We start from the raw sequence: 15,650 nt of genomic DNA on the forward strand, positions 1-15,650 counted from the left end.
GTGTGATGTAGTGAATGAGGGGAGTGAGATGTAGTGAATGAGGGGAGTGGGATGCAGTAAATGAGGGGAGTGTGATGTAGTGATTGAGGGGAGTGTGATGTAGTGAATGAGGGGAGTGTGATGTAGTGAATGAGGGGAGTGTGATGTATTGAATGAGGGGAGTGTGATGTAGTGAATGAGGGGAGTGTGATGTAATGAATGAGGGGAGTGTGATGTAGTGAATGAGGGGAGTGGTGTCGTGAATGAGGGGAGTGTGATGTAGGGAATGAGGGGAGTGTGATGTAGTGAATGAGGGGAGTGATGTAGTGAATGAGGGGAGTGTGATGTAGTGAATGAGGGGAGTGTGATGTAGTGATTGAGGGGAGTGTGATGTAGTGAATGAGGGGAGTGTGATGTAGTGAATAAGGGGAGTGTGATGTAGTGAATGAGGGGAGTGTGATGTAGTGAATGAGGGGAGTGTGTTGCTGTGAATGAGGAGAGTGTGATGTAGTGAATGAGGGGAGTGTGATGTAGTGAATGAGGGGAGAGTGATGCAGTGAATGAGGGGAGTGTGATGCAGTGAATGAGGGGAGTGTGATGCAGTGAATGAGGGGAGTGTGATGTAGTGAATGTGGGGAGTGTGATGTAGTGAATGAGGGGAGAGTGATGCAGTGAATGAGGGGAGTGTGATGCAGTGAATGAGGGGAGTGTGAAGCAGTGAATGAGGGGATTGTGATGTAGTGAATGAGGGGAGTGTGATGTAGTGAATGAGGGGAGTAGGATGTAGTGAATGAGGGGAGTGTGATGTAGTGAATGAGGGGAGTGTGATGTAGTGAATGAGGGCAGTGTGATGTAGTGAATGAGGGGAGTGTGATGTAGTGAATGAGGGGAGTGCGATGTAGTGAATGAGGGCAGTGTGATCTAGTGAATGAGGGGAGTGTGATGTGGTGAATGAGGGGAGTGTGATGGAGTGAATGAGGGGAGTGTGATGTAGTGAATGAGGGGAGTGTGATGTAGTGAATGAGGGCTATGTGATGTAGTGAATGAGGGGAGTGCGATGTAGTGAATGAGGGGAGTGCGATGTAGTGAATGAGGGGAGTGTGATGTAGTGAATGAGGGGAGTGTGATGTAGTGAATGACGGGAGTGTGATGTAGTGAATGAGGGGAGTGATGTTGTGATTGAGGGGAGTGTGATGCAGTGAATGAGGGAAGTGTGATGTAGTGAATGAGGGGAGTGTGATGTAGTGATTGAGGGGAGTGTGATGTAGTGAATGAGGGGAGTGTGATGCAGTGAATGAGGGGCGTGTGATGTAGTGAATGAGGGGAGTGTGATGTAGTGAATGAGGGGAGTGTGATGTAGTGAATGCGGGGCGTGTGATGTAGTGAATGAGGGGCGTGTGATGTAGTGAATGAGGGGTGTGTGATGTAGTGAATGAGGGGAGTGTTATGTAGTGAATGAGGGGAGTGGGATGTAGTGAATGAGGGGAGTGTGATGTAGTGAATGAGGAGAGTGTGATGTAGTGAATGAGGGGAGTGTGATGTAGTGAATGAGGGGAGTGTGATGTAGTGAATGAGAGGATTGTGATGTAGTGAATGAGGGGAGTGTGATGTATTGAATGAGGGGAGTGTGATGTAGTGAATGAGGGGAGTGTGATGTAGTGAATGAGGGGAGCGTGATGTAGTGAATGAGGGGAGTGTGATGTAGTGAATGAGGGGAGTGTGATGTAGTGAATGAGGGGAGTGTGATGCAGTGAATGAGGGGAGTGTGATGTAGTGAATGAGGGGAGTGTGATGTAGTGAATGAGGGGAGTGTGATGTAGTGACTGAGGGGAGTGTGATGTAGTGAATGAGGGGAGTGTGATGTAGTGAATGAGGGGAGTGTGATGTAGTGAATGAGGGGAGTGTGATGTAGTGAATGAGGGGACTGTGATGTAGTGAATGAGGGGAGTGTGATGCAGTGAATGAGGGGAGTGTGATGTAGTGAATGAGGGGAGTGATGTAGTGAATGAGGGGAGTGTGATGCAGTGAATGAGGGGAGTGTGATGCAGTGAATGAGGGGAGTGTGATGTAGTGAATGAGGGGAGTGTGATGTAGTGAATGAGGGGAGTGTGATATAGTGAATGAGGGGAGTGTGATGTAGGGAATGAGGGAGTGTGATGTCGTGAATGAGGGGAGTGTGATGCAGTGAATGAGGGGAGTGCGATGCAGTGAATGAGGGGAGTGTGATGTAGTAAATGAGAGGAGTGTGATGTAGGGAATGAGGGGAGTGTGATGTCGTGACTGAGGGGAGTGTGATGCAGTGAATGAGGGGAGTGTGATGTAGTGAATGAGTGGAGTGTGATGCAGTGAATGAGGGGAGTGTGATGTAGTGAATGAGGGGAGTGTGATGTAGTGAATGAGGGGAGTGTGATTTGGTGAATGAGGGGAGTGTGATGTAGTGAATGAGGAGAGTGTGATGCAGTGAATGAGGGGAGTGTGATGTTGTGAATGAGGGGAGTGTGATGTAGTGAATGAGGGGAGTGTGATGTAGTGAATGAGGGGAGTGTGATGTAGTGAATGAGGGGAGTGTGATATAGTGCCCTCGAGGAATGTGATTGGATGATTCTTATATAAAGACTAGTGTTGGACATTCTCCGAGGACTAGAATAATGACCTATTCGGGTGTTGTCCAATGTGCACCCCCCCATGTCTTTCTTTCTTATTACAGATCCAGAGACTTCCCCAATTCCGGAACCCGAGGAACAATCCACTCGAGAATCTGCTGAACATTTATTTTCCCTCCAAGCTGGGTCTGCGACCTCAGGTATCTGCCTTGTGGCATCCATTCTACACAGACTGTTAACTCAATGTAACTGCTGAGATCCTCAGTCACTTAGATTCATCCAGTATCTTATTGAGGTACGTGGGATGTAATGAAGGAGGGGAGTGGGATGAGCAGACTGTGGGAAGTGGGATGAGGAGACCAAGCGGAGTTAGATGTAGTGACTGATGGGAGTGGAATGCAGCGACAGAGGTGTGTTGGGGCAGGTGACTGAGGGGATTGGGATGCAGCGTCTGAGGTGTGCGGGATCAGGAGACTGATGGGAGTGGGATGAGGAATCGGAGTGTAATGTGATGATGTGTCTAAGGGAAGTGGGATGATGAGCCTGAGGAGAATGATATGAACAGACTGATGGCGGGGGCGGGTGTTTGGGATGAGTAGATGGAGGGGAGTGGGATGAGGTGACTGAGAGTCGTGGGATGAGGGGTCTGAGGGTAGTGGGATGAGGAATGTGAAGGGAGTGAGATGAGAAGTCTGATGCGAGTGGGATGAGAACGCTGAAGGGAGTGGGACGGGGAGACTGAAGGTAGGGGGAAGAAAAGAATGAGGCTAGTTGTATTTAATGACTGAGTGGAGAGGGCTGAGGGGATTCCAGGGAGTGGGATTCAGTCACTGTGGGCATTGGGATGCAGTGATGGAGGGGAGCGGGATGCAGTGACCGAGGTGAGAGGGAGGCAATTACTGAGGGGAGTGGGTTGCAGTGACTGAGGGGAGTGGGGTGTAGAGGCTTAGGGGAGTGGGATGTTGTGTCTTCGGGGAGTGGGATATAGTGTCTGAGGAGAGTGGGATGTAGTGTCTGAGGGGAGTGGGATGTAGTGTCTGAGGGGAGTGGGATGTAGTGACTGAGGGGAGTGAGATGTAGTGACTGAGGGGAGTGGGATGTAGTGTCAGGGGAGTGGGATGTCGTGTCTGAGGGGAGTGAGATGTAGTGTCTGAGCGGAGTGGGATGTAGTGTCTGAGGGGAGTGAGATGTAGTTTCTGAGGGGAGTGGGATGTAGTGTCTGAGGGGAGTGGGATGTAGTGTCTGAGGGGAGTGAGATGTAGTGAATGAGGAGGGTGTGATGCAGTGAATGAGGGGAGTGTGATGTGAATGAGGGGAGTGCGATGTAGTGATTGAGGGGAGTGTGATGCAGTGAATGAGGGGAGTGCGATGTAGTGAATGAGGGGATCGTGATGTTGTGAATGAGAGGAGTGTGATGTAGTGAATGAGGGGAGTGTGATGTAGTGAATGAGGGGAGTGGGATGTAGTGAATGAGGGGAGTGTGAAGTGGTGAAGGAGGGGAGCGTGATCTAGTGAATGAGGGGAGTTTGAGAAGTGAATGAGGGGAGTGTGATGTAGTGAATGAGGGGAGTGTGATGTAGTGAATGAGGGGAGTGTAATATAGTGAATGAGGGGAGTGTGATGCAGTGAATGAGGGGAGTGTGATGTAGTGAATGAGGGGAGTGTGATGTAGTGAATGATGGGAGTGTGATGTAGTGAATGAGGGGAGTGTGATGTAGTGAATGAGGGGAGTGATGTAGTGATTGAGGGGAGTGTGATGTAGTGAATGAGGGGAGTGTGATGTAGTGATTGAGGGGGGTGTGATGTAGTGAATGAGGGGAGTGTGATGTAGTGAATGAGGGGAGTGTGATTTAGTGAATGAGGGGAGTGTGATGTCGTGAATGAGGGGAGTGTGATGCAGTGAATGAGGGGAGTCTGTTGTAGTGAATGAGGGGAGTGTGATGTAGTGAATGAGGGGACTGTGTTGTAGTGAATGAGGGGAGTGTGATGTAGTGAATGAGGGGAGTGTGATGCAGTGAATGAGGGGAGTGTGATGCAGTGAATGAGGGGAGTGTGATGTAGTGAATGAGGGGAGTGTGATGTAGTGAATGGGTGGAGTGTGATGTAGTGAATGAGGGGAGTGTGATGCAGTGACTGAGGGGAGTGTGATGTAGTGAATGAGGGGAGTGTGATGCAGTGAATGAGGGGAGTGTAATGTAGTGAATGAGGGGAGTTTGATGTAGTGAATGAGGGGAGTGTGATGTAGTGAATGAGGGGAGTGATGTAGTGAATGAGGGGAGTGTGATGCAGTGAATGAGTGGAGTGTGATGTAGTGAATATGTGGAGTGTGATGCAGTGACTGAGGGGAGTGTGATGCAGTGACTGAGGGGAGTGTGATGTAGTGAATGAGGGGAGTGTGATGTAGTGAATGAGGGAATGTGATGTAGTGAATGAGAGGAGTGTGATGTAGTGAATGAGGGGAGTGTGATGTAGTGAATGAGGGGAGTGTGATGTAGTGACTGAGGGGAGTGTGATGTAGTGAATGAGGGGAGTGTGATGTAGTGAATGAGGGGAGTGTGATGTAGTGAATGAGGGGAGTGTAATATAGTGAATGAGGGGAGTGTGATGTAGTGAATGAGGGGAGTGTGATGTAGTGAATGAGGGGAGTGTGTTGTAGTGAATGAGGGGAGTGTGATGTAGTGAATGAGGGGAGTGTGTTGTAGTGAATGAGGGGAGTGTGATGTAGTGAATGAGGGGAGTGTGATGCAGTGAATGAGGGGACTGTGATGCAGTGAATGAGGGGAGTGTGATGTAGTGAATGAGGGGAGTGTGATGTAGTGAATGAGGGGAGTGTGATGTAGTGAATGGGTGGAGTGTGATGTAGTGAATGAGGGGAGTGTGATGCAGTGACTGAGCGGAGTGTGATGTAGTGAATGAGGGGAGTGTGATGTAGTGAATGAGGGGAGTGTGATGTAGTGAATGAGGGGAGTTTGATGTAGTGAATGAGGGGAGTGTGATGTAGTGAATGAGGGGAGTGATGTAGTGAATGAGGGGAGTGTGATGCAGTGAATGAGTGGAGTGTGATGTAGTGAATATGTGGAGTGTGATGCAGTGACTGAGGGGAGTGTGATGCAGTGACTGAGGGGAGTGTGATGTAGTGAATGAGGGGAGTATGATGTAGTGAATGAGGGAATGTGATGTAGTGAATGAGAGGAGTGTGATGTAGTGAATGAGGGGAGTGTCATGTCGTGAATGAGGGGAGTGTGATGTAGTGACTGAGGGGAGTGTGATGTAGTGAATGAGGGGAGTGTGATGTAGTGAATGAGGAGAGTGTGATGTAGTGAATGAGGCGAGTGTGATGTAGTGAATGAGGGGAGTGTGATGTGAATGAGGGGAGTGTGATGTAGTGAATGAGGGGAGTGGGATGTAGTGAATGAGAGGAGTGTGATGTAGTGAATGAGAGGAGTGTGATGTAGTGAATGAGGGGAGTGTGATGTAGTGAATGAGGGGAGTGTGATGTAGTGAATGAGGGGAGTGTGATGCAGTGAATGAGGGGAGTGTGATGTAGTGAATGAGGGGAGTGTGATGTAGTGAATGAGGGGAGTGTGATGTAGTGAATGAGGGGAGTGTGATGTAGTGAATGACTGGAGTGTGATGTAGTGAATGAGGGGAGTGTGATGTAGTGAATGAGGGGAGTGTGATGTAGTGAATGAGGGGAGTGTGATGCAGTGAATGAGGGGAGTGGGATGTAGTGATTGAGGGGAGTGTGATGCAGTGAATGAGGGGAGTGTGATGTCGTGAATGAGGGGAGTGTGATGTAGTGAATGAGGGGAGTGTGATGCAGTGAATGAGGGGAGTGTGATGTAGTGAATGAGGGGCGTGTGATGCAGTGAATGAGGGGAGTGTGATGTAGTGAATGAGGGGAGTGTGATGTAGTGAATCAGGGGAGTGTGATGTAGTGATTGAGGGGAGTGTGATGTGAATGAGGGGAGTGTGATGTAGTGAATGAGGGGAGTGTGATGTAGTGAATGAGGGGAGTGTGATTTAGTGAATGAGGAGAGTGTGATGTAATGAATGAGGGGAGTGTGATGTAGTGAATGAGGGGAGTGTGATTTAGTGAATGAGGGGAGTGGGATGCAGTGAATGAGGGGAGTGTGATGCAGTGAATGAGGGGAGTGTGATGTAGTGAATGAGGGGAGTGTGATGTAGTGAATGAGGGGAGTGTGATGTAGTGAATGAGGAGAGTGTGATGTAGTGAATGAGGGGAGTGTGATGTAGTAAATGAGGGGAGAGTGATGTAGTGAATGAGGGGAGTGTGATGTAGTGAATGAGGGGAGTGTGATGCAGTGAATGAGGGGAGTGTGATGTAGTGAATGAGGGGAGTGTGATGCAGTGAATGAGGGGAGTGTGATGTAGTGAATGAGGGGAGTGTGATGTAGTGAATGAGGAGAGTGTGATGTAGTGAATGAGGGGAGTGTGATGTAGTAAATGAGGGGAGTGTGATGTAGTGAATGAGGGGAGTGTGATGTAGTGAATGAGGGGAGTGTGATGTAGTGAATGTGGGGAGTGTGATGTAGTGAATGAGGGGAGTGGGATGTAGTGAATGAGGGGAGTGTGATGTAGTGAATGTGGGGAGTGTGATGTAGTGAATGAGGGGAGTGTGATGCAGTGAATGAGGGGAGTGTGATGCAGTGAATGAGGGGAGTGTGATGTAGTGAATGAGGGGAGTGTGATGTAGTGAATGAGGGGAGTGTGATGTAGTGAATGAGGGGAGTGTGATGTAGTGAATGAGGGGAGTGTGATGTAGTGAACGAGGGCAGTGGGAGGAAGTGAACGAGGGGAGTGTGATGTAGTGAACGAGGGGAGTGTGATGCAGTGAATGAGGGGAGTGTGATGTAGTGAATGAGGGGAGTGTGATGTAGTGAATGAGGGGAGTGTGATGTAGTGAATGATTGGAGTGTGATGTAGTGAATGAGGGGAGTGTGATGTAGTGAATGAGGGGAGTGTGATGTAGTGAATGAGGGGAGTGTGATGTAGTGAATGAGGGGAGTGATGTCGTCATTGAGGGGAGTGTGATGTAGTGAATGTGGGAAGTGTGATGTAGTGATTGAGGGGAGTGTGATGTAGTGAATGAGGGGAGTGTGATGTAGTGAATGAGGGGAGTGTGATGTAGTGAATGAGGGGAGTGTGATGTAGTGAATGAGGGGAGTGTGGTGTAGTGAATGAGGGGAGTGTGGTGTAGTGAATGAGGGGAGTGTGATGTAGTGAATAAGGGGAGTGGGAGGAAGTGAACGAGGGGAGTGTGATGTAGTGAACGAGGGGAGTGTGATGTAGTGAATGAGGGGAGTGTGATGTAGTGAATGAGGGGAGTGGGAGGAAGTGAACGAGGGGAGTGTGATGCAGTGAACGAGGGGAGTGTGATGTAGTGAATGAGGGGAGTGTGATGTAGTGAATGAGGGGAGTGTGATGTCGTGCCCTAGAGGAATGTGATTGGATGATTCTTATATAAAGACTAGTGTTGGACATTCTCCGAGTACCAGACTAATGACCTATTCGGCTGTTGTCCAATGTGCACCCTCCCATGTCTCTCTTTTTTATTACCGATCCAGAGACTTCCCCAATTCCGGAACCCGAGGACCAATCCACTCGAGAATCTGCTGAACATTTATTTTCCCTCCAAGCTGGGTCTGCGACCTCAGGTATCTGCCTTGTGGCATCCATTCTACACAGACTGTTAGCTCAATGTAACTGCTGACATCCTCAGTCCCTTAGATTCATCCAGTATCTTATTGAGGTGCGTGGGATGTAATGAAGGAGGGGAGTGGGATGAGCAGACTGTGGGATGTGGGATGAGGAGACCAAGCGGAGTTAGATGTAGTGACTGATGGGAGTGGAATGCAGCGACAGAGGTGTGCTGGGGCATGTGGCTGAGGGGATTGGGATGCAGCAACTGAGGTGTGCGGGATCAGGAGACTGATGGGAGTGGGATGAGGAATCGGAGTGTAATGTGATGATGTGTCTAAGGGAAGTGGGATGATGAGCCTGAGGAGAATGATATGAACAGACTGATGGGGGGGGCGGGTGTTTGGGATGAGTAGACGGAGGGGAGTGGGATGAGGTGACTGAGAGTCGTGGGATGAGGGGTCTGAGGGTAGTGGGATGAGGAATGTGAAGGGAGTGAGATGAGAAGTCTGATGCGAGTGGGATGAGAACGCTGAAGGGAGTGGGACGGGGAGACTGAAGGTAGGGGGAAGAAAAGAATGAGGCTAGTTGTATTTAATGACTGAGTGGAGAGGGTTGAGTGGATTCAAGGGAGTGGGATTCAGTCACTGTGGGCATTGGGATGCAGTGATGGAGGGGAGTGGGATGCAGTGACCGAGGTGAGTGGGAGGCAATTACTGAGGGGAGTGGGTTGCAGTGACTGAGGGGAGTGGGACACAGTAACTGACAGGTGTGCGATGTATTGACTGAGAGGTGTGGGATGCAGTAACTGAAGGGGGTGGGATGTAGTCACTGAGGGGAATAGGATTGGTTGTTTTTGTGTTATATAAAGACTGAAGTCTGACATTTTCTGGGCTCTTGTACCAGCCTGATGAACTGCTCTGGTGTTCTCCACTCGGCACTCTCCCATGTCTCTCTTCATTTATAACAGATCACGAGACAGCCCCAACTCAGGAACCCGAGGAACATTCGACTCGCAAATCCGCTGACCGTACATCCACTATTCCCGCGGGTTCTGCTACCACAGGTATCTGATTTGTGGGGCCCATTCTACAGAGACTGTTCACCCAATGTAACTGCTGGAATCTTCAGTCACTCAGATTCATCCAGGCTCTTATTGAGGGGAGTGGGATGTAATGAGGGAGTGTTGTGGGATGAGTGGACAGTGGGATGAGGAGACCGATGGGATTTGCATGCAGTGACTGAGGGTCTGGGAGGCATTGCCTGAGGGTATTGGGAGGCAATGTCTGAGGGGAGTGGTATATAGTGACTGAGGGGAGTGAGATGTAGTGACTGAAGGAAGTGCGATGCAGTGATTAGGGGAGTGGTATGCAGTGACTGAAGGGCGTGGAATTAGTGACTAAAGGGAGTGGGATAAGGTGACTGAGGCGATTAGGATGTAGTGACTGAAGAGAGAGGAATTCGTGACTGAGGGGAGTGGAAATAGTGACTGAGGGGATTTGAATTAGTGACTGAGGGGAGTGGAATTAGTGACTGAGGGGAGTGGAATTAGTGACTGAGGGGAGTGGAAATAGTGACTGAGGGGATTTGAATTAGTGACTGAGGGGAGTGGAATTAGTGACTGAGGGCTGGGCGATGCAATGACTGAGTTGAGGCGATGCAGTGATTGGGAGAGTGAGATGTGATTAATCTTGGGAGTGGGATGTTGTGAATGAGGGAATTGGAATGCAATTGCTGAGAGGAGTGGGATGCAGTGACTGAGGGGAGTGGGATATATTGACTCAAGGATGTGGGCTATAGTGACTGAATGGATTGTGATGTATGGACTGATGTGGAGTACGTTATAGTGACTTAAAGAATTGTTTGCGGCATATAGTGACTGAGTGGAGTACGTTGCAGTGACTTAGGGGAGTGATATGCAGTGACTGAGGGGATGGGAAATTGTAACTGAGGAAGGAGTGTGAGATGTAGTGACTGAGGTGATTAGGATGTAGTGACTGAGGGGAGTGAAATTACTGATTAAGGGGTGTGCAATGTAGTGTCCGAGGAGATACGATGTAGTGATTGGGGCAATGGGATGAATTGAATCATGGGAGTGGTATTTTGTCAATAAGGGAAGTGGGATGTAGTGGCTGAGGGGAGTGGGATGTAGTATCTGAGGGGAGTGGAGTGTAGTGTCTGAGGGGAGTGGGAGGTAGTGTCTGAGGGGAGTGGGATGTAGTGTCTGAGGGGACTGGGAGGTAGTGTCTGAGGGGAGTGGGATGTAGTGTCTGAGGGGAGTGGGTTATAGTGTCTGAGGGGAGTGTGATGGAGTGAATGAGGGGAGTGTGATGTAGTGAATGAGGGGAGTGTGATGTAGTGAATGAGCGGAGTGTGATGTAGTGAATGAGGGGAGTGTGATGTAGTGAATGAGGGGAGTGTGATGTAGTGAATGAGGGGAGTGTGATGTAGTGAATGAGGGGAGTGCGATGTAGTGAATGAGGGGAGTGATATAGTGATTGAGGGGAGTGTGATGTAGTGAATGAGGGGAGTGTGATGTAGTGAATGAGGGGAGTGTGATGCAGTGAATGAGGGGAGTGGGATGTAGTGATTGAGGGGAGTGTGATGTAGTGAATGAGGGGAGTGTGATGTAGTGATTGAGGGGGGTGTGATGTAGTGAACGAGGGGAGTGTGATGTAGTGAACGAGGGGAGTGTGATGTAGTGAATGAGGGGAGTGTGATGTAGTGAATGAGGGGAGTGTGATGTAGTGAATGAGGGGAGTGTGATGTAGTGCCCTAGAGGAATGTGATTGGATGATTCTTATATAAAGACTAGTGTTGGACATTCTCCGAGTACCAGACTAATGACCTATTCGGGTGTTGTCCAATGTGCACCCTCCCATGTCTCTCTTTTTTATTACAGATCCAGAGACTTCCCCAATTCCGGAACCCGAGGACCAATCCACTCGAGAATCTGCTGAACATTTATTTTCCCTCCAATCTGGGTCTGCGACCTCAGGTATCTGCCTTGTGGCATCCATTCTACACAGACTGTTAGCTCAATGTAACTGCTGACATCCTCAGTCCCTTAGATTCATCCAGTATCTTATTGAGGTGCGTGGGATGTAATGAAGGAGGGGAGTGGGATGAGCAGACTGTGGGATGTGGGATGAGGAGACCAAGCGGAGTTAGATGTAGTGACTGATGGGAGTGGAATGCAGCGACAGAGGTGTGCTGGGGCAGGTGGCTGAGGGGATTGGGATGCAGCGACTGAGGTGTGCGGGATCAGGAGACTGATGGGAGTGGGATGAGGAATCGGAGCGTAATGTGATGATGTGTCTAAGGGAAGTGGGATGATGAGCCTGAGGAGAATGATATGAACAGACTGATGGGGGGGGCGGGTGTTTGGGATGAGTAGACGGAGGGGAGTGGGATGAGGTGACTGAGAGTCGTGGGATGAGGGGTGTGAGGGTAGTGGGATGAGGAATGTGAAGGGAGTGAGATGAGAAGCCTGATGCGAGTGGGATGAGAACGCTGAAGGGAGTGGGACGGGGAGACTGAAGGTAGGGGGAAGAAAAGAATGAGGCTAGTTGTATTTAATGACTGAGTGGAGAGGGCTGAGGGGATTCAAGGGAGTGGGATTCAGTCACTGTGGGCATTGGGATGCAGTGATGGAGGGGAGTGGGATGCAGTGACCGAGGTGAGAGGGAGGCAATTACTGAGGGGAGTGGGTTGCAGTGACTGAGGGGAGTGGGACACAGTAACTGACAGGTGTGCGATGTATTGACTGAGAGGTGTGGGATGCAGTAACTGAAGGGGGTGGGATGTAGTCACTGAGGGGAATAGGATTGGTTGTTTTTGTGTTATATAGAGACTGAAGTCTGACATTTTCTGGGCTCTTGTACCAGCCTGATGAACTGTTCTGGTGTTCTCCACTCGGCACTCTCCCATGTCTCTCTTCATTTACAACAGATCACGAGACAGCCCCAACTCAGGAACCCGAGGAACATTCGACTCGCAAATCCGCTGACCGAACATCCACTATTCCCGCGGGTTCTGCTAACTCAGGTATCTGATTTGTGGGGCCCATTCTACAGAGACTGTTACCCAAAGTAACTGCTGGAATCTTCAGTCACTCAGATTCATCCAGGCTCTTATTGAGGGGAGTGGGATGTAATGAGGGAGTGTTGTGGGATGAGTGGACAGAGGGATGAGGAGACCGAGGGGATTTGCATGCAGTGACTGAGGGTCTGGGAGGCATTGCCTGAGGTTATTGGGAGGCAATGTCTGAGGGGAGTGGTATATAGTGACTGAGGGGAGTGAGATGTAGTGACTGAAGGAAGTGCGATGCAGTGATTAGGGGAGTGGTATGCAGTGACTGAAGGGCGTGGAATTAGTGACGAAAGGGAGTGGGATAAGGTGACTGAGGCGATTAGGATGTAGTGACTGAAGGGAGAGGAATTAGTGACTGAGGGGAGTGGAATTAGTGACTGAGGGGAGTGGAATTAGTGACTGAGGGCTGGGCGATGCAATGACTGAGTTGAGGCGATGCAGTGATTGGGAGAGTGAGATGTGATTAATCTTGGGAGTGGGATGTTGTGAATGAGGGAATTGGAATGCAATTGCTGAGAGGAGTGGGATGCAGTGACTGAGGGGAGTGGGATATATTGACTCAAGGATGTGGGCTATAGTGACTGAATGGATTGTGATGTATGGACTGATGTGGAGTACGTTATAGTGACTTAAAGAATTGTTTGCGGCATATAATGACTGAGTGGAGTACGTTGTAGTGACTTAGGGGAGTGATATGCAGTGACTGAGGGGATGGGAAATTGTAACTGAGGAAGGAGTGTGAGATGTAGTGACTGAGGTGATTAGGATGTAGTGACTGAGAGGAGTGAAATTACTGATTAAGGGGTGTGCAATGTAGTGTCTGAGGAGATACGATGTAGTGATTGGGGCAATGGGATGAATTGAATCATGGGAGTGGTATTTTGTCAATAAGGGAAGTGGGATGTAGTGGCTGAGGGGAGTGGGATGTAGTATCTGAGGGGAGTGGTGTGTAGTGTCTGAGGGGAGAGGGAGGTAGTGTCTGATGGGAGTGGGATGTAGTGTCTGAGGGGACTGGGAGGTAGTGTCTGAGGGGAGTGGGATGTAGTGTCTGAGGGGAGTGGGTTATAGTGTCTGAGGGGAGTGTGATGTAGTGAATGAGGGGAGTGTGATGTAGTGAATGAGGGGAGTGTGATGTAGTGAATGAGCGGAGTGTGATGTAGTGAATGAGGGGAGTGTGATGTAGTGAATGAGGGGAGTGTGATGTAGTGAATGAGGGGAGTGTGATGTAGTGAATGAGGGGAGTGCGATGTAGTGAATGAGGGGAGTGATGTAGTGATTGAGGGGAGAGTGATGTAGTGAATGAGGGGAGTGTGATGTAGTGAATGAGGGGAGTGTGATGCAGTGAATGAGGGGAGTGTGATGTAGTGAATGAGGGGAGTGTGGTGTAGTGAATGAGGGGAGTGTGATGCAGTGAATAAGGGGAGTGGGAGGAAGTGAACGAGGGGAGTGTGATGTAGTGAACGAGGGGAGTGTGATGTAGTGAATGAGGGGAGTGTGATGTAGTGAATGAGGGGAGTGTGATGTAGTGAATGAGGGGAGTGTGATGTAGTGAACGAGGGGAGTGTGATGTAGTGAATGAGGGGAGTGTGATGTAGTGAATGAGGGGAGTGTGATGTAGTGCCCTAGAGGAATGTGATTGGATGATTCTTATATAAAGACTAGTGTTGGACATTCTCCGAGTACCAGACTAATGACCTATTCGGGTGTTGTCCAATGTGCACCCTCCCATGTCTCTCTTTTTTATTACAGATCCAGAGACTTCCCCAATTCCGGAACCCGAGGACCAATCCACTCGAGAATCTGCTGAACATTTATTTTCCCTCCAAGCTGGGTCTGCGACCTCAGGTATCTGCCTTGTGGCATCCATTCTACACAGACTGTTAGCTCAATGTAACTGCTGACATCCTCAGTCCCTTAGATTCATCCAGTATCTTATTGAGGTGCGTGGGATGTAATGAAGGAGGGGAGTGGGATGAGCAGACTGTGGGATGTGGGATGAGGAGACCAAGCGGAGTTAGATGTAGTGACTGATGGGAGTGGAATGCAGCGACAGAGGTGTGCTGGGGCAGGTGGCTGAGAGGATTTGGATGCAGCGACTGAGGTGTGCGGGATCAGGAGACTGATGGGAGTGGGATGAGGAATCGGAGTGTAATGTGATGATGTGTCTAAGGGAAGTGGGATGATGAGCCTGAGGAGAATGATATGAACAGACTGATGGGGGGGGGCGGGTGTTTGGGATGAGTAGACAGAGGGGAGTGGGATGAGGTGACTGAGAGTCGTGGGATGAGGGGTGTGAGGGTAGTGGGATGAGGAATGTGAAGGGAGTGAGATGAGAAGCCTGATGCGAGTGGGATGAGAACGCTGAAGGGAGTGGGACGGGGAGACTGAAGGTAGGGGGAAGAAAAGAATGAGGCTAGTTGTATTTAATGACTGAGTGGAGAGGGCTGAGGGGATTCAAGGGAGTGGGATTCAGTCACTGTGGGCATTGGGATGCAGTGATGGAGGGGAGTGGGATGCAGTGACCGAGGTGAGAGGGAGGCAATTACTGAGGGGAGTGGGTTGCAGTGACTGAGGGGAGTGGGACACAGTAACTGACAGGTGTGCGATGTATTGACTGAGAGGTGTGGGATGCAGTAACTGAAGGGGGTGGGATGTAGTCACTGAGGGGAATAGGATTGGTTGTTTTTGTGTTATATAGAGACTGAAGTCTGACATTTTCTGGGCTCTTGTACCAGCCTGATGAACTGTTCTGGTGTTCTCCACTCGGCACTCTCCCATGTCTCTCTTCATTTACAACAGATCACGAGACAGCCCCAACTCAGGAACCCGAGGAACATTCGACTCGCAAATCCGCTGACCGAACATCCACTATTCCCGCGGGTTCTGCTAACTCAGGTATCTGATTTGTGGGGCCCATTCTACAGAGACTGTTACCCAACGTAACTGCTGGAATCTTCAGTCACTCAGATTCATCCAGGCTCTTATTGAGGGGAGTGGGATGTAATGAGGGAGTGTTGTGGGATGAGTGGACAGAGGGATGAGGAGACCGAGGGGATTTGCATGCAGTGACTGAGGGTCTGGGAGGCATTGCCTGAGGGTATTGGGAGGCAATGTCTGAGGGGAGTGGTATATAGTGACTGAGGGGAGTGAGATGTAGTGACTGAAGGAAGTGCGATGCAGTGATTAGGGGAGTGGTATGCAGTGACTGAAGGGCGTGGAATTAGTGACGAAAGGGAGTGGGATAAGGTGACTGAGGCGATTAGGATGTAGTGACTGAAGGGAGAGGAATTAGTGACTGAGGGGAGTGGAATTAGT

At 49.8% G+C, this 15,650-nt stretch overlaps 1 pseudogene; it reads left to right on the top strand.

Annotated features, from left to right (window-relative positions):
• LOC147091175 (uncharacterized) overlaps positions 1-15,238 on the top strand; it is a 273,196-nt pseudogene extending 257,958 nt beyond the window's left edge.
• Positions 15,239-15,650: the final 412 nt, after the last annotated feature.

Source organism: Somniosus microcephalus, unplaced genomic scaffold (genome assembly GCF_052327205.1).
Source record: "Somniosus microcephalus isolate GS21.2 unplaced genomic scaffold, FLI_Smic_1.0 unresolved_chr3, whole genome shotgun sequence".
Taxonomy (NCBI): Eukaryota; Metazoa; Chordata; class Chondrichthyes; order Squaliformes; family Somniosidae; genus Somniosus; species Somniosus microcephalus.